This window comes from Pinus tabuliformis, chromosome 2_1, assembly GCF_031772625.1.
Source record: "Pinus tabuliformis cultivar Carrire ecotype Pingquan chromosome 2_1, CPIR1, whole genome shotgun sequence".
Taxonomy (NCBI): Eukaryota; Viridiplantae; Streptophyta; class Pinopsida; order Pinales; family Pinaceae; genus Pinus; species Pinus tabuliformis.
Window position 1 is genome coordinate 934,860,507 of NC_142299.1, and position 26,074 is coordinate 934,886,580.

Below are 26,074 nucleotides of genomic sequence, written 5' to 3' on the forward strand. Positions count from 1 at the left end.
TAGGTCATCATGATGTTATTGGTTGTTATGATGCTAACGTGTTGGCTGAGATAAAGCAGGAGATATAGATCATTAACATGAAGTTGCAGCATTGGACCTCGAGGCAAGAGAATGTCGTCATACAAGTATGGATGTTAGGCATGCAAGTATGTTAGTTAATGGATTGTTATATGCATTAGGGTTATATACATTGGGTTTATGTACATGTCTATTGATGTTATGGTTACATGCATGATAGATGCTAGTTGATTAGTGTAGTCATATGCACATGTGTCAGATAGTCATGAGTGGTAGTAACTCGTGGCCGTATGCATTCCTCTTGTTGTTTTATGTTAGATAACTTGATGATTATGTTATATGTTGTTGATGAGTATGTTATAGGTTAACTTGTTGTTGTTATATGATAGTTAGCTTGATGACTAAGTTATATGTTGTTGATAAGCATGATATATAACTTGTTGTTGTTATATGTTAGTAACTTGATGATTAGGGTTATTACATTAAGATTTTGATGTTATATGTATCATGCCAAATTGGATTATCCTATGCAGATCGTTAGAGTTATGGAATTCAGGTATGAGTCGACTTATTTGTGACATTGTGTTGTATTAATCTAGACTGATCATACATATGTGATTGTTATGCATAAATGACAAATGTTTATGACTTTATGATGTGAACATGTTAGCTAGAGACTATTATGAATATCATGACCTTATTTATGGTTGATTGATATGTTGTGAAGTTATATCGTGATAATATTGCTTGATTGTGTAGACAAGATAGCCTCCCCTAAGATACATTAAGGTATGAGTTTGCTTATGTCGTATATTTGGTGCTTGACTGTTTGATTATGTCGTCTATTTGGTGTTTGAGTGTTTGGTATCTATTATGTCATCTAATTTATTTATCTAACATGGTACATTTATAGTTTGTTTGAATGTTTGATTACTTGCATGATATGAGCATGTGCCTGTAAGATTTCCTGAATGAACGATCTTGTTTTAAGATGATTGTACTAACACATATGTGTTGAGATAGCTGACATGTACTTGTGTGTAATAATTAACAGTTGTAGTATTATGTCTAATGACTATGAGTTGACTATGAATTATGACATGATTGCTAGTCTTGGTAAATGTTGATTTCAAATTGATAAATATGATTGTCTTGATATTTGGAACATGTGTTTCACATGTGTAAACAATGCAGGAAACATGCTTGGTATTAGCATGACAAGGTAATAATTGATGTGTTTATATAACTAAAAGTTGGGTGATGTGACAGTACACAGTATGCCTCGATTGCAACAAGGTAAAAAGGGTAAAAGAAAAGAATTGGACAAGAATTCTTTTGGCTATGTTTGGAAACCCTAATTCCAAACAAATGAGTGCTTTGCATACATAAAGTCTTCTTAACCTCAATCTTTTCTGACGTTATGTTCTATATTCATGAACTTGTATTTGACAGGTATATTAGCCAGTCTCTAGTTATAGGTGGATCTCTCAAGGGAATTGGAGTCCCTTGAGAGATGACGTGGATGTATTCAGTTGCAAGCGACGTGCTTGGCACAACAAGGAAAGGTAACCAATGTTTTGTTATGTTTATTTAATCATTGATAGTTATGTGTTGGTGGCAGTAAGATGCAAGGGATTACATGGAAAATAAATTGCCATGGAATATTGAAGAAGGCTCAAGTTGAGCTTTCCCTTGGAAGCACTGGGAACCATGGGGATTGAGTCATGGTGTTTGTTGTTAGTCTTGTGCTTTTGGTGTTTTGGTGATTTGTTGTGCTTGATTGCGGTTTTTTTGCGTCTTGTGCATTGTCATGCCACTTTGTTTGTGGTGTCGTATTGTTATTTGTTTGTTTTCTTCTTGTTTCCTTCTTGGTCTTGCCTTTATTGTTTTGAGAGTCTTGGGAATTGGTTTGGGAAGGAGGAAGTTAACGGAGCTCGAAGAGATCTGTGTAGTACCCAATAGGCAAGGTAAGACTCGAATGAAGCTCGGTGCATGAGTAAGGGAAGTTGAAGGTAAGAATATGACAATCGATTGGATTGGTTTGATGCCCTGGCTATTTTGGGAAAGATTTTTCTCAATGTTGTACATAGTGTGCAAAGATAAAGGGAGTTCTCTTAACCTTGACCTTATGTTATCTGGTAATTATGTTATGATCTTGATTATGCTTACCTTTATATATATATATATATATATATATATAAAATGTTTGACAGGGTTGTCATGGATCATGGTTGTTTAATGCTAATATTTATATGTATATATGTGTGTATATATGTTGTTGTCTCTCAAGATCATGATTGTTTTATGCTAATGTTTATGTATGTGTATCTATGAATCTATGTCACTGTCCGATAGGGTTGTCAGGGATCATTCTTGCGGAGGAATGATTTCATATACCTGGTTTGTGAAGAATCAAGTGGGAAGAGTAGCCTGACATATATATGAGGTCAGTATCATGTGGATATGAATTGGTATTGTATGCTTGTATTATGCCTATGTTTATGTTATGATAGGTACCGTTGAAGGATAATTCAACAAAATGAAAACAACATGCTTTGCGGCATGCTAAGATAAGCATGGATGATAGAGAGGCACTTGAAGCAAGGTTACTTGGTAGAGACAATGTTGTTTTGGATGTGCAGTGCTCCTGTTGTGCATATGTTGTATATGTTGTACATGTTGCACCTATTATGTTATGCACATGTGATGTTGTGTATATATAGTGTGTGTACATGATGTTTATGCAATGTTATGTACACGGTGGTACAAATAGTGTTGTGTGAATATTGCATATGCGATGCTGGGTATAGATGGTGCTATGTACATGTTGGATATGCAGTGTTGTGTACATGATGGATATGCGGTGTTGTGTGCATATGGTGTTGTGCACATATGGTGCTATGTACATGTTGTATATATAGTGTTATGTACATATGGCGTTGTGTGTGAGATTGTACATTTGGTGCTATGTATATATGGTGATGTTTGCATGATTGTACAAGTGGTGCTGTGTACACGTTGTGTAGGTGGCGATGTGTACATGTGGTGTTGTGTACATGTCATGCACATGGTGTTGTGTACATGTGGTATTGTGTACATGTTGTATAGGTGGTGTGGTGTACATGTGGCGTTGTGTACACATTGTGCAGGTGGTGTTGTGTACATGTGATGATATGTGCATGTTGAGTAGGTGGTGTTGTGTACAGGTGGTACTGCTTACATGTTGTTCATATGGTACTAGTGTACATGTGGTACTGTGTTCTTGTCATACATGCTGTGTTGCGCAAATGCAGTACTATGTATGTGCATTGTTTATTCATGGTATTGTGACATGTGTATTTGTTGTGTTGTACTCTATGTATGTATATGTATTGTGTTGTACAACAAATGTAGGAGTATGTTTTGTGTTGTGTTGTACACTGGGTGTAGGTGTATGTGTGGTATGTCAGGTGTAGGTGCATGTATTGCATGGTGTTATATGTCCTGTGTGGTTGTATGTGTGTGATATACATTATGTGTATGTGTACATGGTTGAAGAGAAGGAACTGGGTGTTTGTCGGGTGTGGCAACCGATCCAGAGTGTGTACTGAATAAGGACAAAGGTAGAAGCTAAGGATTTATTAAAGGATAAGTATCCGTATTTTATTTTATTTTTATTATGCATGTGATTTATGATTTTGGTCTATGATGATTACATGTGATGTATGATGATGGTTTATGATAGTTACATGTGATTTATGATGTTGATCTATGATGGTTGTATTTTGAGCTAACATGATCTGATACACTTATACATGATGATTTGGTCAAAGATGTTAGTTTGAAATTTTTTGAGAGGAAGCAAATAGAATTGCAAGTGTACCTTGTTGACAGGCCACCAATGAGGTATGATTTGAAGTTATTTCAAATTATTTGAATCTAATGGAACTTTTGTGCTTGGTACAGCAAAGCATGAACATGACTAGTTGGGTGGTTGAAATCAACTGCAAGAATTAGTAGCAGCAACGAAAGGAATTGGAACAAGCAACAATATTATGGTAAAGAACTTTAGGAGCAGAGCTATTGTGGGACACTGGTACCCAATAGTGTCCATTGATTTCCATGAGCATGTTATGATTGGTATGATGGTTTTGAGGCAGGTATATGCCTTTGTTGTTTGATCTTCCGATAAAAGGAAGCCTTGCCAAGGGATGGATCGCCCGAGATAGGGGATGCCGGGGAACTTGGAAGGTGAGTGACTGCACGAAAGGGGTGACCAGATTTCCCAAGGGGCTATGTAGTAGAGAAGGGAAGGTCGAGGATATTTTTTTTTGGTCATTAGCATTTACGGATGGAATCAAATGCACATTGGGAGTGCACCCTGGAAAAATGAGCCAATATCTGTTATTTGAGAGGACAAGTGGCACATGATTATAGCACTGGACATTAGATGCAGTTTGAATGTGGCAGTGGATTATGGACTTCCTAGGAAGGAGGTGAATCTTGGTATTACTTTGAGAGTGGAGGTGTGAGACTCTGGATTCCCTTGTTATGGATGCAGGCATTTTATCCTTCTATTTTTTGGTTTAGCAAATGTGCATATGTGTATATGTGGTTATTGTAAATACCGTAATGAGATATGTTATAAAGCTCCAATAAACGGTATGTTTGTCAAGTTGTCATGATGTTTTTCTTTTGAGGAGGTCATTCATTGTAAATATTGCAATGTGCTAAGTTATAAAGATCCATGGGCAGTATGCTTGTTTTTCAGTGGTTTTGCTGAGGTCATGTTGTGGTTTAACACCGAGGATAGTGTTCCCCAAGGGGGGGGGGGTTCCATAATAACCCTGGTGAAAATTTCATACTATAAAAGTTAATAAAGGCAAAATAATACCACGGTTAAGGGACACTTATTCCAAGTTGAATGTTGGGAAAAGATATCCTAGATATCCTAGTGGGCATCATTAGATGTGTTTATGGCTAAAGGAAATTGACATAGGCATTAAAAAGGCAAAAAAGCCTTTTGGCACACTTATTTACGAAAATAAAAGGAAATTAGGAGAAAAGTAAGGTGAAAGGTCACAGGTTGCATGTGAGGAGAAAATTGAAGAAAATAGAGGCCTCATTGATAAAAAGGCTCCTGAGGATCAGTGTGTAAAGTTTTTTTCCAGGGAGGCTTGGTCAATGTAATTGTCGGTTCGGTTTTGGAGCTCTCTCATTACTCTCTCTCTCTCTCTCTCTCACACACACACTAACTCTTGGACACTTAGAATTTTCTTGGAGCACTCTAGCTTTGGAACAAGGAAGGAAAGCAAGGATTAGGAAAGGAAGAGCAAGATCAAGTAGCTTCAATAGGAATACTTGCAAATAACATATTGCATGTGTGATTTCCTAGCTGGTTTTGACATGCATGGCTTTGCATGTTGGTGTATGGTTCTATTTTTGTCGGTGGCATGGCTTTGCTGGGGTTATGACAGTGGTTTTCAACCTAGCCTTGCCTTTTTCTGGATGCCATAGTGTGTTGGCATGTTGATCTCGGCTTTGAGCTTTGGAATTGCCGAATGGATTTCGGAATCTGGGGAAGAGGTGGTCTCAAGGTTCATTCCCAAAAGCCTATGAATTCCTTGACCAGTTTTGGTGGGATCCATGGTAAAGCTTGAGGGAGATGTCTCAGTTTAGGCCCTAATGATCTGATATTGGATTGCGGTAAAGCCTCAGAGACAAAAAATTCCTTAAGGATAGTAATGGATTCTGAATGACATTCTAAGTTCCATTTAGTGTTGTGATCACAACACCAGTTTTGGTGTGATCACAGATTGGTGAGGGTGGAGGTGGTTTAACCTTTGGATTCCCTTGGTTGTTTTTGGATTAGCTTTTCCATGAGATCCCACATTCATGCTTGGAATATGGCACAAGGTGACTAGCTGAAAGAAAGATTTGGTTCAGCCATGTCTATGATTGGGTGGTACGTGGAAGTCTCGAACCTAGTCGGACTTGCCTATGTTTAATAGAAGCTAAGTTCTCTTGCTTTTGTACTTGTTTATATGTGGATTTAATGGTTGTTATCTCACTGTTATTTCCATGGTTTTATGCTGGTTATAAGCATGGTTAATTAGCTGGTTCATGTCATGGTTATTTCATGTATGTACTTGTATTTGTTAAAATGATGGATGCAAGACCTAATTGATGTCATAATAGTTCAAGGGAGAAGGTGGTGATCCTTCTTGTTATGTATCATAAGAGTTTTCAGTCATTCATGCTCTACCTTGAATCCTAGACCTGTAGAGTGCATTGATGCCAAGTGTTTGACAAAATGTCAGTCCCGGTTGGGGATGGTCGGGCCTAGTCTTGGAGTTAGTTTTGGTTTATTAGTCTTTTCATCATATGTTTAATGGATTCTGGAAGTTACAAAAAATTATGAGCAATGGCCGGAATTTTGGGCTTGAAAAGTGCCTTAAATCTTGCGGACTCTAGCATAGGTTTGCTGGAAATAGTCCCTGGACACAGGCATGCAGGCTTGTGGGAGTGTCCAGATCTCTCTGGACGTTGGCATGCCCATAAGATTGGAGCGCCCAGAGGTTTAATAGCTTAAAAACTCAATGGGACCCAGGGGCATGATACTTGTATGGTTGGGATGACTCCTAGGAGTGTTGTTGTTGATGTGGAAGGTATGTTTGATGTGTTTATGTCGATTCCACTTCCTTAAGGACACCTAGGAAGTTGAATCATATCATAGTAGCCTCTCATCACATGTTTACCCCGGTTGGACAATTACTTGGGTAGATGTGGGAGGAGGGTGTTACAGAGTGATATCAGAGAGGGTCGCGCTCTATTTGGGTCATATCTGATACCAAAAAGTGGTATTAGAGCATGGTTCACCCCTCGAATTGGATGGGCAGTGTGTTGGTCATGCATTTATGTCAGATGCATATGTGTTACTTATGCTTGTAGTCCATGTGTGTGTTGCATTTACATGGTGTTGATCATAGTTGTAGTGATGTCGTCATGTGAAGGTTGAGGGTTTTGTTGTGGGATGTGTCGTCGTGAGTGTATGATTGTATATGCATTTGTTATGAATGTATGGTAGGTCAGACATACATTGTGAGGTCATTGTATGAAATTAGGTCATCATGATGTTGTTGGTTGTTATGATGTTGATGTGTTGGCTGAGATAGAGTAGGAGATGCAGATCATTAAAGTGAAGTTGTAGCATTGGACCTCGAGGCAAGAGCATGTCATCGTATAGGTTTAGATGTTGGGCATGCAGGTATGTTAATTAATGGATTGTTATATGCAGTAGGGTTATATACATTAGGTTTATGTACACATCTATTGACGTTATGGTTACATACATGATAGATGTTAGTAAATTAGTGTAGTCATATACGCATGTGTCAAATAGTCATGAGTGGTAGTAACACGTGGTTATATGCATTTATCTTGTTGTTTTATGTTAGATAACTTGATGATTATGTTATATGTTGTTGATGAGTATGTTATAAATTAACTTCTTGTTGTTATTTTATAGTTAGCTTGATGATTAGGTTATATGTTGTTGATGAGCATGATATATAACTTCTTGTTGTTATATGTTAGTAACTTGATGATTAGGGTTATTACATTAAGATATTGATGTTATATGTATTGCACTAAATTGAATTGGCCTATGCAAATGGATAGGGTTATGACATTCAGGTATGAGTCGACTTATTTGTGACATTGTGTTGTACTAATATAGACTGATCGTAAATATGTGATTGCTATGCATAAGTGACAAATGTTTATGAGTTTATGATGTGAACATGTTAGCTATTGACTATTACGAATACCATGACCTTATCTATGGTTGAGTTGATATGTTGTGAAGTTATATCATGTTAATCTAGCTTGATTGTGTAGACAAGATAGCCTCCCCTGAGATACATTAAGGTATGAGTTTGCTTATGTCATATATTTGGTGCTTGACTATTTGATTATGTCATCTATTTGGTGTCTGAGTGTTTGGTGTCTATCATGTCATCTAGTTGATTTATCTAACATGGTACATTTATAGTTTGTTTGAATGTTTGATTTGCATGATATGAGTATGTGTATGCAAGATTGCTTGAATGAACGATCTTGTTTTAGGATGATTATACTAACGCATGTGTTGAGATAGCTGACATATACTTGAGTGTAATAGGTGATAGTTGTAGTATTATGTCTAATGACTATGAGTTGACTATGAATTATGACATGATTTCTAGTCTTGGTAAAAGTTGATTTCAAATTGATAGATATGATTGTCTTGATATTTGGAACATATGTTTGACATGTGTAAACAATGCAGGAAACATGCTTGGTTTTAGCATGACAAGGTAATAATTGATGAGTTAATATAACTAACAGTTGGGTGATGTGATAGTACATAGTAAGCCTTGATCACAACAAGGTAAAAAGGGTAAAAGAAAGGAATTGGACAAGAATTCTTTTGGCTATGTTTGGAAACCCTAATTTAAATGAATGAGTGCTTTGCATACATGAGTTCTTCTTAACCGTAATCTTGTTTGACATTATGTGGATATGTTCTAGATTCATGAACTTGTGCTTGACAGGTATATTAACTAGTATCTAGTTATAGGTGGATCTGTCAAGGGAATTAGAGTCCCTTGAGAGATGGCGTGGATGTGTTCAGTTGCAAGCAACGTGCTTGCCACAACAAGGAAAAGTAACCAGTGTTTTGTGATGCTTATTTAAGCATTGATAGCTATGTGTTGATGGTAGTATGATGCAGGGGATTTCATGGAAAAGAAATTGCCATGGAATCTTGAAGAAGGCTCAGGTTGAGCTTTCCCTTGGAAGCACTGGTAACCATGGGGATTGAGTCATGGTGTATGTTGTTAGTCTTGTGCTTTTGGTCTTTTGGTGATTTGTTGTGCTTGATTGTGGTTTTTTTGTGTCTTTTGCATGGTCATGCCACTTTGTTTGTGGTGCCATATTGTTAGTGATTTTCCATGGTTTTCTTCTTGTTTTCTTCTCGGTCTTGCCTTTATTGTTTTGAGAGTGTTGGGAATTGGTTGGGGAAGGAGGAAGTTAATGGAGCTTGGGGAGAGTTGTGTGGTACCTGACATGTAAGGTAGGACTCGAATGAAACTCGCTGCATGAGTAAGGAAAGTTGAGGGTAAGAATATGACAATCTGTTGGATTGGTTTGGTCCATTGGTGTAAACAAACGATGGTAGCATAGTAAGAAGAAAGGTAACAAGAAAGGTGAAGTAAATGGATCTGCGGTGTTAGATGCCTTTGCTATCTTGGGAATGATAGTTCTTAATGTTGTTCATGGTGTGCAAAGATAAAGGGAGTTCTCTTAACCTTGACCTTATGTTTTCTGGTAATTATGTTATGATCATGATTATGCTGATGTTTATATATATATGTCATGTTTGACAGGGTCGTCACAGATCATGGTTATTTAATGCTAATATTTATGTGTGGTTGTTTTATGCTAATGTTTATATATGTGTATCAATGTATCTATGTATCTATGTCATTGTTTGACAGGGTTGTCCGAGATCATTCTTGTAGAGGAATGATTTCTTATGCAAGTGAAAGGCATGAAGAGGTTCCTGTTTTATGAAGAATCAAGTGGGAAGAGTAGCCTCACAAATCTTTGAGGTCAGTATCTTGTGGATATGAATTGATATTGTATGCTTGTATTATGCCTTTATGTTATGATAGGTAACGCTGAAGGATGCATAAATAGAATGAAAAAAATGTGCTTTGTGACATGCTTAGATAAGCATGGATGACAGAGAGACACTCGAAGTAAGGTTGCTTAGTAGAGACAGTGTGGTTTTAGATGTGCAGTGCTACTGTTGTGCATACGTTGTATATGTTGTACATGTTTCATCTGTGATGTTATGCGCATGCGGTGTTGTGTATATATAGTGTGTGTACATGATGTTTATGCAATGTTATATACAAGGTGGTACATATATCATTGTGTGAATATTGCATATGCAATGCTGAGCATAGATGGTTCTATGTACATGTTGGATATGCAGTGTTGTGTACATATTATATTGTGTACATGATGGATATGTGGTGTTGTGTGCAGATGGTGTTGTGCGTGTGTTGGATATGTAATGTTGTGCACATATGGTGCTATGTATATGTTGTATATGCAATGTTATGTACATATGGTGTTGTGTGCATGATTGTACATTTGGTGCTATTCACATATGGTGTTGTGTGTATGATTGTACAAGTGGTATTGTTTGCATCTGGTGTTGAGTACATGTCGTACATGTGGTGTTGAGTGGAGGTGGTGTTGTGTACATGTTGTGCAGGTGGCGTTGTGTACATGTGGTGTCGTGTTCATGTCGTGCACATGGTGTTGTGTACATGTGATATTGTGTACACGTTGTACAGGTAGTGCGGTGTACATGTAGTGTTGTGTACACGTTGTGCAGGCGGTGCCATATACATGTGATGTTATGTACACATTGAGCAGGTGGTGTTGTGTACAGGTGGTAATGTGTACATGTTGTACATATGGTACTGGTGTACATGTGGTACTGTGTGGGTGTCATACATGTTGTGTTGTGGTGTACATGTGGCGTTGTATACACCTTGTGCAGGTGGTGCCATGTACACGTTGATTAGGTGGTGTTGTGTACAGGTGGTACTGTGTACATGTTGTACATATTGTATTGGTGTACATGTCATACTGTGCGCGTGTCATACATGCTGTGTTGCGGGCATGCAGTACTATGTATGTGCATTGTGTAGTCGTGTACTATGTATTTGTTGCGTTGTATTCTATGTACATATATGTATTTTGTTGCACACAAGATGTAGGAGTATGTATTGTGTTGTGTTGTACACTAGGTGTAGGTCTATGTGTTGTATGTCAGGTGTAGGTGCATGTATTGCATGGTGTTGTATGTCGTGTGTGGTTGTGTGTGTATGATTTACACTATATGTATGTGTACATGGTTGAAGAGAAGGATCTGGGTGTTTGTTGGGTGTGGCAACCAATCTGGAGTGCGTATGGAATAAGGACAAAGGTAGAAGCTAAGGATTTCTTAAAGGATAAGTATTGGTATTTCATTTCAGTTTTATTATGCGTTTGATTTCTGATTTTGGTCTATGATGATTACATGTGATTTATGATTATGGTTTATGATGGTTACATGTGATTTATGATGTTGATCTATGATGGTTGTGTTTTGAGCTAACCTGATGTGATACACTTATACATGATGATTTGGTCAAATATGTTAGTTTGACTTGTTGTGACAGGAATCAAACATAATTGCAAGTGTACCTTATTGATGGGCCACCAATGAGGTATGATTTGAAGTTATTTCAATTTATTTGAATCTAATGGAACTTTTGTCCTTGGTACAGGAAAGCATGAACATTCCCAGTTGGGTGGTTGAAATAGATTGCACGAATTAACAACAGTAAGGAAAGGAATTGGAACAAGCAACAATATTCTGGTAAAGCACTTTAAGAGCAGGGCCATCGTGGGACACTGGTACCCAATAATGTCCATTGATTGCCATGAGCATGTTATGACTGGTATGATAGTTTTGAGGCAAGTATATGCCTTGGTTGTTTGATCTTTCGATGCAAGGAAGCCTTGCCAAGGGATGGATCGCCTGAGATAGGGGATGCAGGGGAACTTGGAAGGTGAGTGACTGCATGGAAGGGGTGACCAAATTTCCCGAGGGACCGTGTAGAAAAGAAGAGAAGGCAGGGGATATATTTGTTTTGGTCATTAGCGTTACCAGATGGAATCAAATGCACATTGGGTTTGCGCCTTGAAACAATGAGTCGGTAACTGTTCACTGAGAGGACAAGTGGTGCAGGATTATAACATTGAACATTGGATGCAATTTGACTGTGGCAGTGGATTCTGGACTTCCTGGGAAGGAGGTGAATCCTGGTATTACTTTGAGGGTGGAGGTGTGAGCCTCTGGATTCGCTTGTTGAGGATGCAAGAATCGTATCCTTTTATTTGCTAGTTTAGCAAATGTGCATATGTGTATGAGTGGTTATTGTAAATACCGTAATGAGCTATGTTATAAAGCTCCAGTAAACGGTATGTTTTTCGTGTTGTCATGATGTTTTTCTTTTGAGCAGGTCATTCATTGTAGATACTGCAACGAGCTAAGTTATAAAGCTCTATGGGAAGTATGCTTGTTTTTAAGGGGTTTTGTTGAGGTCATGGTCCGGTTTAACATCGAGGATGGTGTTCCTCAAGGGGGAGGGTTCTGTAACAACCCTTATGAAAATTTCATGTAATAAAAGTTAATAAAGGCAAAATAGCACCACAGTTAATTGACACTTATTCCAAGCTGAATGTTGGGCAAAGATATCCTAGTGAGCATCACTGGATGTGTTTATGGCTAAAGGAAATTAGAAATGGAAAAGGCATTAAAAAGGAATTTTGGCACACTTATTTACGAAAATAAAGGAAACTAGGAGAAAATTAAGGTGAAAGGTCACAGGTTGCATGTAAGGAGGAAATTGAAGGAAAATAATGGAAATTGAAGAAAAAAAGGCCTCATTAATAAAAAGGCTTATGAGGATTAGTGTGTAAAGTTTTTTTGTAGGGAGGTTTGGTTAGTTTAAACTTTTTGTTAGTTCTATTTTGGAGCTCTCTCATTATTCTCTTTCTCTCACTCACTCTTAGACACTTAGAATTTTCTTGGAGCACTCTAGCTTTGGAGCAAGGAAAGAAAACAAGGATCAGGCAAGGAAGAGCAGGATCAAGGAGCTTCAACAGGAATACTTGCAGGTAACATATTGCATGTGTTATTTTCTAGTTGGTTTTGACATGCATGACTTTGCATGTTGGTGTATGGTTCTCTTGTTGTCGGTGGCATGGCTTTGCCGGGTTATGATAATGGTTTTCAACCTAGCCTTGCCTTTTTCCGGATGCCATAGTGTGTTGGGATGTTGATCTCGGTTCTGAGCTTTGGAATTATGGGATGGATTTCAGAATCCGGGGCAGAGGTGGTTTCAAGGTTCATTCCCAAAGGCCTAGGAATCCCTTGACCAATTTTGGCAGGATACACGGTAAAGACAGAGGGAGGTGTCTTGATTTAGGGCCTAGTGATCTTGGATTGGATTGCGGTATATCCTGAGAGACAAGGAGACGGAAAATTCCTTAAGGATACTAATGGATTCCATATGGCATTCCAAGTTCGGTTTGGTTTTGTCATCGGAGCACTGATTTTGGTGTGATCACAGATTGGTGAGGATGGAGGTTGGTTTAACTTTTGGATTGACTTGGTTGTTTTTGGATTGATTTTTCCATGACATCCCACATTCATGTTTGGAATATGGCATGGTGGTGACTGGATGAACATAAATATTTGGTTCAGCTATGTCTATGGTCAGGTGGTACATGGAAGTGTTGAACCTAGTTGGATTTGCCTATGTTTCATAAAAGTTAAGTTCTCTTACTTTTGTACTTATTTATATTTGGATTTAATGGCTATTATATCACTATTATTTCCATGGTTTTATGCTGGTTATAAGCATGGTTAATTGAGTGGTTCATGTCATGGTTATTTCATGTATTTACTTGTAATTGTTAAAATGATGGATACAAGACCTAATTGATGTCATAACAGTTCAAGGGAGAAGGTGGTGATCCTTCTTGTCATGTCTCGTAAGATATTTCAGTCATTCATGCTCTGTCTTATATCATAGACTTGTAGATTTCATCGATGCCAAGTGTTTGACAAGATTCTAGCCCCGGTTGGGGATGGTTAGGTCTAGTCTTGGAGTTAGTTTTGGTTTATTAGTCTTGTCATCATATGTTTAATTGATTCCAGAAGTTACAAAAAGTTCTGGGCAGTGGCTGGAATTATGGGCTTGAAAAGTGCCTTAAATCCTGCGGACTCTAGAATAGGTTTGCTGGAAATAATCCCTGGACGCAAGCATGTAGGCTTGTGGGAGTGTACAGAGCTCTCTAGACGTTGACATGCCCATAGCATGGGAGCATCCAAAGGTTTAATAGCTTCAAAAATCAGTGCGTCATAGGGGCATGATACCTGTGTGGTTGGGATGGCTCTTGGGAGTGTTGTTGCTGATGTGGAAGGTATGTTTGATGTGTTTCCATCGATTCCACTTCCTTAAGGACACCTAGGAGGTTGAATCATATCATAGTAGCCTCTTGTCACATTTTTACCCCGGTTGGCTAGTTACTTGGGTAGATGTGGGAGGAGGGTGTTACAGAGTGGTATCAGAGCAGGTTGCGTTCTCTTTGGGTCATATATAATACCACAAAGTGGTTTCAGAGCATGGTTCACCCTCAGACTGGATGGGTGGTGTGTTGATCATGCATTCATGTCGGTTGCATATGTGTTGCTTATGCTTGTAGTCCATGTGCGTGTATGGTGTTGATCATAGTTGTAGTGATGTAGCCATGTGAAGGTTAATGGCGTTGTTGTGGGATGTGTCATCATGAGCGTATGGTTGTACATCCATTTGTTATGCATGTATTGTAGGTCAAACATGCATTGTGAGGTCATTGTATGCAATTAGGTCATCATGATGTTGTTGGTTGTTATGATTCTAATGTGTTGGCTGAGATATAGCAGGAGATGCATATCATTAAAGTGAAGTTGTAGCATTGGACCTCGAGGCAAGAGCACGTCTTCATACAGGTTTGGATGTTGGGCATGCAGGTATGTTAGTTAATGGATTGTTATATGCATTGGGGTTATATACATTAAGTTTATGTACATGTCTATTGATGTTATGGTTAGATACATGATAGATGCTAGTTGATTAGTGTAGTCTTATGCACATGTGTCAAATAGTTATGAGTAATAGTAATACGTGGTTGTATGCATTGCTCTTGTTGTTTTATGTTAGATAACTTGATGATTACATTATATGTTAGTAACCCTAATTCCAAACGAATGAATGCTTTGCATATAGAAAGTCTTCTTAGCTTTAATCTTGTCCGACATTATGTGGATATGTGCTAGATTCATGAACTTGTATTTGACAAGTATATTAGCTAGTCTCTAGTTACAAATGGATATGTCAAGGGAATTGAAGTCCCTTGAGAGACAACGTGATGTGTTCCGTTGCAAGCAACGTGCTTGGCACAACAAGGAAAGGTAGCCAGTTTATTATTATGTTTATTTAAGCACTGATAATTATCTGTTGATTGCAGTATGATATAAGGGACTGCATGGAAATTAAATTGCCATGGAATCTTGAGGGAACCATGGGGATTGAGTCATGGTGTATGTTGTTAGTCTTGTGCTTTTGGTGTTTTGGTGATTTGTTGTGTTTGATTGCAGTTTTGTTTGCATCTTGTGCATGGTCATGCCACTTTGTTTGTGGTGTCTTATTGTTATTTATTTTTCATGGTTTTCTTCTCGGTCTTGCCTTTATTGTTGTGAGAGTGTTGCGAATTGCTTGGGGAAGGAGGAAGTTAATGGAGCTCGGGGAGAACTGTGTGGTACCCAACAGGTAAGTTAAGACTCAAATGAAGCTCTATGCATGAGTAAGGTAAGTTGAAGGTAAGAATATGACAATCGGTTGGATTGGTTCGGTCCATTGGTGCAAATTGACGATTGCAAGACAATCATGAGAAAGATAACATGAAAGGTTAATGAAATGGATCTAAGTTGTTAGATGCCTTAGCTATGTTGGGAACAATTGTTCTCAATTTTGTTCACGATGTGCAAAGATAAAGGGAGTTCTCTTAACCTTGACTTTATGCTATATGATAATTATTTTATGATCATGATTATATATCTATATATATATATATATATGTCATGTTTGACTGGGTCGTCACGGATCATAGTTGTTTAATGCTGATATTTATATGTATATTTTTGCCTATGTATGTCACTGTTTGACAGGATCATGATTGTTTTATGTTAATGTTTATGTATGTGTATCATTGTATCTATGTCACTATCCGAACGGGTTGTCACGATCATTCTTTTGGAGGAATGATTGCTTATGCAGGAGAAAGGCATGAATAGATTCTTGGCGTATGAAGAGTCAAGTCGGAAGAGTAGCTTGACAGATCTCTGAGGTCAGTATCTTGTGGATATGAATTGATATTGTATGCTTGCATTATGCCTATGTTTATGTTATGACATGTAACGTTGAAGGATACATCAACATAATGAAAACAATGTGCTTTGTGACATGCTAAGGTAAGCATCAACGACAGAGAGACACTAGAAGTAAGGTTGCTTGGTAGAGAAAATTTTGTTTTAGATGTGCAATGTTACTATTATGCATATGGTGTATATGTTGTACATGTTGCATCTGTGATGTTATGTGCATGCGGTGTTGTGTATATATAGTGTATGTACATGATGTTTATGCAATGTTATGTACAAGGTGGTACAAATAGTGTTGGGTATAGATGGTGCTATGTACATGTTCGATATGTAATGTTGTGTACATATTGTACTGTGTACATGAATGATATGTGGTGTTGTGTGTTTATGGTGTTGTGCGCATGTTGGATATGCAGTTTTGTGCACATATGGTGCTATGTGCATGTTGTATATGTAGTGTTATGTACCTATGGTGATGTATGCATGATTGGAAATTGGTGCTATGTACATATGGTGTTGTGTGCATGATTGTACAAGTGGTTCAGTGTGCATGTGGTGTTGTGTACACATTTTGCAGCTGGCGTTGCGTACATGTGGTGTCATGTACATGTCATTCACATGTTGTTGTGTACATGTGGTATTGTGTACACTTGTACAAGTGGTGGGGTGTACATGTGGCACTATGTACAAGTAGTTATGTGTGCATTTGGTGGTGTGTGCAGGTGATGCTGTGTACACATTGTGAAGGTGGCGTTGCGTACATGTGGTGTCGTGTATATGTCGTTCACATGTCGCTGTGTACATGTGGTATTGTGTACACATTGTATAGGTGGTACGGTGTACATGTGGTGTTGTGTACACATTGTGCAGGTGGTGCCATGTACATGCGATGTTATGTACACGTTGAGAAGGTGGTGTTGTGTACAGGTGGTACTATGTACATGTTGTATATATGGTACTGTGGTACTATGCCCGAGTCATACATGTTGTGTTGCAGGCATGCGGTACTATGTATGTGCATTGTCTAATCGTGGTATCATGACATGTGTATTTGTTCTGTTGTACTATGTGTACGTATATGTATTGTGTTGTACACTAGATGTAGGAGTATGTGTTGTGTTGTGTTGTACACTGGGTGTAGGTCCATGTTTGGTATGTCAAGTGTAGGTGCATGTATTTCATGGTGTTGTATACCGTGTGTGATTTACACTATGTGTATGTGTACATGATTGAAGAGATGGAACTAGGTGTTTGTCGAGTGTGGCAACCAATCCAGAGTGCATATGGAATAAGGATAAAGGTAGAAGCTAAGGATTTATTAAAGGATAAGTATCATTATTTTATTTCAGTTTTATTATGCATGTGATTTATGATTTTGATATATGATGATTACATGTGATCTATGATTTTGGTTTATGATGGTTACATGTTATTTATGATGTTGATCTATGATGGTTGTGTTTTGAGCTAACTTGATGTGATACACTTATACATGATGATTTGGTCAAATATGCTAGTTTGACTTGTTGTGACATGAAGCAAACAGAATTGTAAGTGTACTTTGTTGACGGGCCACTAATGAGGCATGATTTGAAGTTATTTCAATTTATTTGAATCTAATGGAACTTTTGTCCTTGGTACAGGAAAGCATGAAAATTCCCGTTTGGGTGGTTGAAATCGACTGCAAGAATTAGCAATAACTATGAAAGGAATTGGAAGAAGCAGTAGTATGTTGGTAAAGCACTTTAGGAGCAGGGCCATTTTGGGACATTGATACCCAATAGTGTCCATTTATTTCCATGAGCATGCTCTGACTGATATGATGGTTTCGAGGTAGATGTATGCCTTGGTTGTTTGATATTCTAATGCGAGTAAGCCTTTTGAAGGGATGGATCCCTCAGGATAGGAGATGTTGGGGAACTTGGAAGTTGAGTGACTACACGGAAGGGGTGATCGAATTGCCCGAGGGACTGTGTAGCAGAGAAGGGAAGGTTAGGGATATATTAGTTTTGTTCATTAGCATTGCTAGATGGAATCAAATGCACATTGGGAGTGCGCCTTGGAACAATGAGCCGATAACTGTTTATAAACTTAAGAGGATAAGTGGCGCAGGATTATAGTGCTAGACATTGGATGCAATTTGACTATGGCGGTGGATTCTGGACTTCCTGGGAAGGAGGTGAATCCTTGTATTACTTTGAGTGTGTAGGTGTGAGCCTCTGGATTCCCTTGTTGCATATGTAGGCATCTTTTCATTTTGTTTGCTGGTTTAACAAATGCGCATATGTGTATACATGGTTACTGTAAATACCGTAAGGAGCTATGTTATAAAGCTCCAGTAAATGGTAAGTTTGTCATGTTGTCATGATGTTTTGCTTTTGAGCAGGTCATTCATTATAAATACTACAATGAGATAAGTTATAAAGCTCCATGGGGTAGTATTCTTGTTTTTCAATGGTTTTGCATAAGTCTTGGTGTGGTTTAACACTGAGGACGTGTTCCCCAAGGGGGAGGGTTTTCTAACATCCCTGGTGAAAAATTCATGTAATAAAAGTTAATAAAGACAAAATAGGACCATGATTAAGGGACACTTATTCCAAGCTGAATGTTGGGCAAATATATCCTAGCGGGAATAATTGGATGTGTTTATGGCTAAAGGAAATTGGCAAAGGCAAAGGACAAGGTATTTTAGCACACTTATTTATGAAAATAAAGGAAATTAGTGAAAAGTAAGGTGAAAGGTCACAGGTTGCATGTGAGGAGGAAATTGAAGGAAAATAATGGAAATTGAAGAAAATAGAGGCCTCATTAATAAAAAGGATTATGAGGATGATTGTGTAAGGTTTTTTTCAGGAAGGCTTGGACAGTGTAAACTTTTTATCAGTTCAGTTTTGGAGCTCTCTCATTGTTCTCTCTCTCACTCTTGGACATTTATAATTTTCTTGGAGGACTCTAGCTTTGGAGCAAGGAAGGAAAGCAAGGATTAGACAAGGAAGAGCAAGACCAAGCAACTTCACTAGGAATACTTGCGAGTAAAATATTGCATGTGTGATTTGCTAGCTAGTTTTGACATGCATGGCTTTGCATGTTGGTGTATGGTTCTCTTGTTGTTGGTGGCATGGTTTCGCTAGGTTATGATAGTGGTTCTCAACCTAGCCTTGCCTTTTTCTGGATGCCATTGTGTGTTGGGATGGTTATCTCCATTTTGAACTTTGGAATTACCGGATGGATTTTGAAATCTGGGGTGGAGGTAGTTTCAAGGTTCATTCCCAAAGGCCTAGGAATCCCTTAACCAGTTTTGGCGGGATACACGATCAAGCCCGAGGGAGGTGTCTCGGTTTAAGGCCTAGTGGTCCGGGATTGGATTACGGTAAAGCCAAAGATAAGGAGATGAAAAATTCCTCAAGGATAGTGATGGATTCCGAATGGCATTCCAAGTTTGATTCGGTTTTGTGATCGGAGCGCCAGTTTTGTGTGATCACGAATTGGTGAGGGTGGAGGTGGTTTAACCTCTAGACCCCCTTAGTTGTTTTTTGATTGGTTTTTCCATGAGATCACACATTCATGCTTGGAATATGGCACGGGGGTGACTAGATGAAAGAAATATTTGGTTCAGTCATGTCTACGGTTGGGAGGTACGTGGAAATCTCGAACTTGATCAGATTTGCCTATGTTAAATGAAAGCTAAGTTTTCTTGCTTTTGTACTTGTTTATATGTGGATTTAATGGTTGTTATCTCACTGTTATTTCCATGGTTTTATGCTGGTTATAAGCATGGTTAATTGACTAGTTCATGTCATGGTTATTTCATGTATTTACTTGTAATTGTTAAAATGATGGATGAAAGACCTAATTGATGTCATAACAGTTCAAGGGAGAAGGTGGTGATCCTTCTTGTCATGTCTCATAAGAGTTTTTAGTCATTCATACTCTGTCTTGTATCCTAGACCTATAGATTTCATTGATGCCAAGTGTTTGACAGAGTGCCAATCCCGGTTGGGGATGGTCAGGCCTAGTCTTGGAGTTAGTTTGGTTTATTAGTCTTGTAATCATATGTTTAATGGATTCCGGAAGTTACAACAAGTTCTGTGAAGTGGCCAGAATTTTGGGCTTGAAAAGTGCCTTAAATCCCACAGACTCTAGCATAGGTATGTTGGAAATAGTCCCTCGACGTAGGCATGTAGGCTTGTGGGAGCATCCATAGCTCTCTGGATGCTCGCATGCCCATAACATGGGAGCGTCCAAAGGTTTAATATCTGAAAAACTTAGTGGGACATCGGGGCATGATACCTGTGTGGTTGAGATGGCTCCTGGGAGTGTTTTTATTGATGTGGAAGGTATGTTTGATGTGTTTCCGTTGATTCCACTTTCTTAAGGACACATAGGAATTTGAATCATATCATAGTAGCCTTTCGTCACATGTTTACTCCAGTTGGCTGGTTACTTGGGTAGATGTGGGAGGAGGGTGTTACATGTATTCATCATTGTTCTTATTTCATCATGAGTGCAGAATAATGTTGTTATGGGCTACAGAAATGGTTGTTCAACACTATATATGTAGGAATGTTGTTGTTCATGGTTTTCTTAGTGAGATGCACATATGAATGATCTCATGGTTTTCTTGTTGACATTATTATGGGTTACAAAGCTAGTTTGTAATATGTAGATTTCATTATTAGCATGACCAAGGCTATTCATTGGCTTAGATTCATTGATTTTTTTATGTTGCATTGCTTGTTTTATGATCGAGTTTGACAGTGTTGTGTTGCAACTAGTTGGGATGTGGTATGATGTTATTGTGCTTAATAAGAAGAGTAACATTAGCCATTGTATGGCATGTTCAATGCCTAGTAAAATGCATATTTATAAGCATTATTGGACTGGGATTATGTACATGGAAATGTTTGAATGTTTGTATGGATATGGGGGAAATATCATATATGTAGAGAACAATGTCTTAAGCAACACTGGGCTCCAAGGAGCTTTGGGAAAGTCTTTGGAAATCCTTAATTTCCTATGTCTATGCGTCATAGGGCAACAAGCTTGTTCTCAACTGAATGAAATCAATTTGTAAAGGAAGCTCAGGAGATTTGCAAAGAGCGTGGAGTTAACGGGAGCATGGGACCGGAAGTCCCCATCTTTTACCGTGGAATATTCATGTTGCGCCACACTAGGATGGGCAAGTGGTGGTTGTGAAAGTAGGTGTAGTAGACAAAAGGCACGAGACAGGAAAGTACCCATCACTTGCTGTGCAATTCTCCATTGTGTCATGGAGGTGTGGCATAGGTTTTTCTAGGGTGATGGCAGGTGGTGCTATTGATGGGAGGCGTAGGGTGCCCCACGAGATCATCCCGTCAATGGACAAAAATATGTATGTCCCAGAAGGTGGAGGTATGTATATGAGGGATGGAAGGGCTTACATCAAGGGACGGGAAAGGAACATGCCGAAGGTAATTGATGTAGATGAATGGTTTTTCATGGAAAGGTAGCCAATCGACCATAACTCTTATAATGTTAAGTCATGGATTGACATGAATGGTCGGGAGTTGGTGTTCCCCTCAGTTAGGATGAGTTTCTAGAAGTCCCATAAGCTAGGAGAGGCTACGTGGATGTCACATGGGCATATGATGTGGAAGAGTTGCTGACATGGCACATTCATAGTGTGACAGGTGGCAGGTTGAAATGGTTTTTTTGGAGGTCCAAGTGACTAGTTTCCAAGTGACACATGGCAACATGCAAGGATGCCACATGGTAGGGTGATGTCACCAAAATGTCGTCATGATGTCATTAGGTTAGCAAAAGAGTATGACATGGATGAATGTACTAACGTGGCACCTAGGTGACATGTGGAGGTGGTAAGTGGTGCTACTGGCATAAGGAAGCTACATGGTGTTGATGGGGAAGTCGAAGAGGCTAAGAGCCACATCATTGCAAAGTGTGGGTCCCCAAAGAAGTTTCGTAGTGTGTTTCATAGGCAAGGCGTAGTTGACGAAAGCCGCAAGATGGAGAATCATCCTTGTCACTTAACGTGGGAATGTCTTACATGCCGCGAAAGTCTATAAGTAGAAAGCTTTCAACAACATGCGTGGTGTAGTGGCATTGTGGTGTTGTGATGTGGTGGAATGACGTTGGAACTCGTGAGAGGTGGTGGTGCCATGTGGGTATTGTGTGGTACGTGACTAGTTGATGTGGTAAGGGGTTAAGAGGGTCAAGTTCAAATGACCATATATTTTGGTCCAGGAGTCGAATCAAGATAAAATTTATATCATCGAAAATCTCTTGACAAGTTGAGCGTGATAGAGTTATCCACAATTATTTCTACATAGTTTGGGTGAGAAGGAATTTTGTAACCCCGTATTCATAATGAGACTATAAAGGTTAGGATAATTGAAAGTAAAACCTCCCACTACGCTTGTGAAGTCCAAGGGGGGGAGGGATAATTACAAAGTGGTATCAATGCATCTGGGCTCAACACTTAAATTGGATGGGTTCAATATAGATGAAATGAAAGAGAGAAGGTTCTACATTGGACCTTTCGGGATAAAAATTTAGAACTTTGTTAAAGAGTGTACTGTTTTCTAGTGATTGTTTTTTGTGTGCAAGTGGGTGTTGGTTGTAGCACTGTGAATGATGATTATATGTTTATTGTAGACATGCATGTGTTAATATTCAAATGGTGAAGGGATAAGAATGACAATTTCTGATATGTTAGTGGTTTTCTAATGGGCATCCTAAACTACAAATGTCATGGCTACTAGTCCTGGTAAAAAGGTTGATTCAAGTTTAGTGATAATGTAGTTATAAACATACTAATATGCACTTTAGATTCCTAGAATATGTGGTTGATATGAATCTTAAATGTGTGGATCACAACATATCAACATGCTTGGTGTTGGAGAGACAAGGTAATAAGTCAATTTGTTTATGTTGATATAACTAACAACTATGTGCATGTGACGACACATAAGAAGATCCATTTGCAACAAGAAACAAAAGCATGGTCAACGGTATGGTGCAACATAGCATGAACCAAGTCTATCATGAACAAGAAATGGAAAGTTACATTGATAGAGTAAAAACCTTCAAGAGCTTGAAAGTTGTATTGGAAAAATGCAAGGAAGGCAATAAAAGGCTCATTAGAAAGCAAAAAGAGTAGGAAAGGTTGAATATAATGCTTCTAAAACACATGTTGTACATGCAAAAGTTCTTGCAAAATCATCGTTCTCTGAGGACATAGAGGAAGGTCATGGGCACTGGAATTTTAGGTTGTTATAAACCTTGGAGAGGATTCTATCTAACATGGTGTGCATATGTTGGTTATGGACACACAAAATGCTAGAACATAGGGGATTGAATTGTTGTGGGTTAGTGGATGATGTGTGACGAGAATGTTTTACATGTCCTTGTTATTATTGTTGGATTCATATTTTCTCTTGTTTTTTTTGGTTGTTGACATTGAGCATGGCCTTGCTGCTTTGTATTTTTTCATGTGTTTCGATTGTGGTTGTCTCTATTTTCATTCTTTCTTTTTTCCTTTGGTGGTTTGGTCTTGGTTGGGTTGTTGGGTGTGGGAAAGGAAAGAAAGGAGCTCTAGAGAATAGTTGAGAAAACCCAACTGGAAGTGTAAGACCTTGATTAAGCCATGTATTTAAGAAAAATGGTAGTGGAAAGTAGGAGAATATGACATAACAACTAGGTGGACTGGTTGGATCCACATGAATAAAACGAACAATGACATGACAACAATGAGAATAACATAAGAAGGGATTTCTCATAAATAGAAATTGTGCATGGCTGATATACATATATGTGTATTCTATCTTCGATAAACATGAGAAATATGGGAAGGTGAAACAAAGGCACGAAGAGGCTAATTGGTCCGAAGGGCCATTAGTTGAGTACCATCATAGTAGTAAGATAAGTGAGTAATCTATAAAATATGATCATTGTGTGAATGGTATGAAAATATAATTAGTACATACCATGTTTTGGATAACATTTTGAGGTAACTTAATGGATTCCATGTTGTATGGAACTCCATAGGGCGTGCATTGGGCAAGTAGGCAGGAATGACCTACTAATGATAATTGCAATTATTAATATGTTATGCTTATGCTCCTGATAATTGTTATGAGCATGAATGAAAATGATAAAGGCTTGAAAATTGATAGTGCATGGTTAACATGGACGAGGACATGCTGGAATTGAATGCAAAGGAAAATGCCTATATGAAAATTTCAATAAAGGCTAGGAATAGTTGAGTTGATGAATTTGTGACTAATATATGAGGTTGAGGCCCTTTCAACGACTACTAAGTATTGTGACAATAGGGATGTCATCAACCAGTTGGACCCTTCAAAAAGGTCTCAGCTGAAAGTGCTGGTAATGACAGCCAAGTAAATATGGTAGACAATGAGACAAGGTAAAAGGGTAGAGGAAATAATTGGTTAAGAATTCCTTTAGATGAATTAGAGAATTATTGTTTCAAATTAATGCATGATTGCATGGATACCAAAAAGGTAGGAAGCCTTCAATATGAAATATTGCAATGGCTTTTGCAATGCCCGTTGAGTGAAATGGAGAATTAAAATACTAAAGAAATTAGACATATGCATATCTTAGTCCTAACTTAATAGTTGGTTGAAGTGAATGATTAATTGCATTATGAAATGCTTGGGATATATATGATGCACATGTATAGTGCAATAACAATGCCATTTCAATCTGATTGAATTTAGTTGGAGTGATAGAATTATTATGAGTCTAATAATTCAGAAACCATTCATGTTGTTATGAGTTTATGCAAAAATAGATTACATGTATTTGTATATAAACATTGAAAAGTGATTGGCTAATTGGAAGATCATTTTTCAGGCATTAATGTTGGAATGGTGTATGATATCAAAGCCACCATGAATGACCAACAATACCTGCAAGGGAGCCTAATGACATGACTACAAATATTATGATTATGAGATCGAGCTTCAAGATGAAGCAAGGATTAGGCAATTGAAATTTTTGAGTATATCTCGTGGAAGGTTAAATTTTGGGAAATATGCAAAATAATGGAGTTTGGAGCTCAAAAAGAAGACTGTTAGGATGGCATGGGAGTTGTGATGATATCTACTTTATTGGCAAGGGAGGCAAGAGGATATTCCTGTCGAAATATACCTACCTTGATGGTCGATGGCATGCCCATATTCACTTGGATGTGAGCATAAGGGAGCTTGTTTTGAATTGTATGAAAAGAATGCGTGGAGCTGTATATATACTAGTGGATACAATGTTTTTTGCACACACACTCTTTTAAGTGGGTGGAATCACTATGTGCTCTAGATTCCTGGGACTTGGATTTAAAGATGGAGCCATCTAGGAACTACATAGAGAATTTAACTCATAAGGGTTTAACACAGGTGGCTACATGCTCTAGATTGATGTAGTGTTTAATATGTGGAGACGTGCATTGGATTCCTGTAATGATTAGCACTAGATTGTGTGGTGCAAAGTGAAGAAAAAAGAGAAGCAGGTGAAGCTACCATTGTTTTTGAGTCATGCAATGTTTTGTAGGTGGAAACACAGTGTTCTTTGTATTCCTATGGTGTTTAACAGGTGGCAGCACAATGTATTCTGGAGTCCTACAGGGTTTTGCAGGTGGAACATTGTGTGCTCTAAATTCCTAGAGTATCTTGCAAGGTCAAGGAAGCAAAGAGTAACCAAAGATAAGTATTAGTTGCAGTTGGAAATTTTCTTTGTTAAAACTGTGACTTGAATTGATTTAAATTTTTTATGGTTAACTTCATAAATAAATTTGTTGATGAAGGTATGCTTGAATCGATTTAAAATTATTATGATGAAACTCATAAGACTCGTATGCTTGTGATGCAGAAGAACTATTGAACTGTCTAGCAAAAATACACGAGGTTGTCTGCAAGGAAAACTAGATCAGCTTAATGACACGAGAGTGTGCAATAACACACCAAA